Raw genomic sequence first — 798 nt, forward strand, 5'->3', positions numbered from 1 at the left:
AGCGTTATGATGGTATGTTTAATATTAACGTACAATGTTATCAGAATATATCACAAGTCTTTCTGACGTCAGCTTTCATATTGTGGCCTCCATGTACGTGCGGTTTCGGTATTCGGGAAAAAATCCGATGCGGTTTGCGGTTTTTTGGCGTATATCTGTGCGGTTTTGCGGTTGTCGGACCCCCCTTACGCCCCCCTCCACCAATGTTCACTACGCCTTTGGCGAGTGTAGCTGAATCTAACACGCGCTCTTATCAGTCGATTTATGGTCAGTTGGCAATTGCTTAATCTAAAAATACACAGCTGAACCAAGTTCTCAACGCGAAATTAGACCGCTCAAGTGTCGCAGTGTTGGAAATGTCCAGTGAATAAATTTATGTCGTTTTCAGTCTTAAGGCAAGCGTTGTGAATGAGAATAAAACATTCGCTGACCATGCTTGAATCTATTAAGGTAATTCCTCTGAAACAAAAGTGACAATAGATTTTTGTTCAAACTTTGTCCACTGAATATTTGTCATATGATAACTTCAATTTTGAAATAAAAAAGGGGGGTACCCATGCTTATTAAGGAGCATTGAGGCATTGAAAATGCCCCATTTTGGCATTATTTAATGCTTATTATAAAAACGCATTCCCAGTAATTGTAAAATCTTTGTGAGCCCAGACTCATAAGAACACACATTAAACTACAGTCAATACATTGTGTCGGACACAAATAAACATTTTAAGTTTGATTCAGACAGAAAGCTAAATCCTTGATTAAAAATTTGAACCAAATTTCTTGACGTGGTTACCGACG

The sequence above is a fragment of the Orbicella franksi genome, chromosome 6 (assembly GCF_964199315.1).
Source record: "Orbicella franksi chromosome 6, jaOrbFran1.1, whole genome shotgun sequence".
NCBI lineage: Eukaryota > Metazoa > Cnidaria > Anthozoa > Scleractinia > Merulinidae > Orbicella > Orbicella franksi.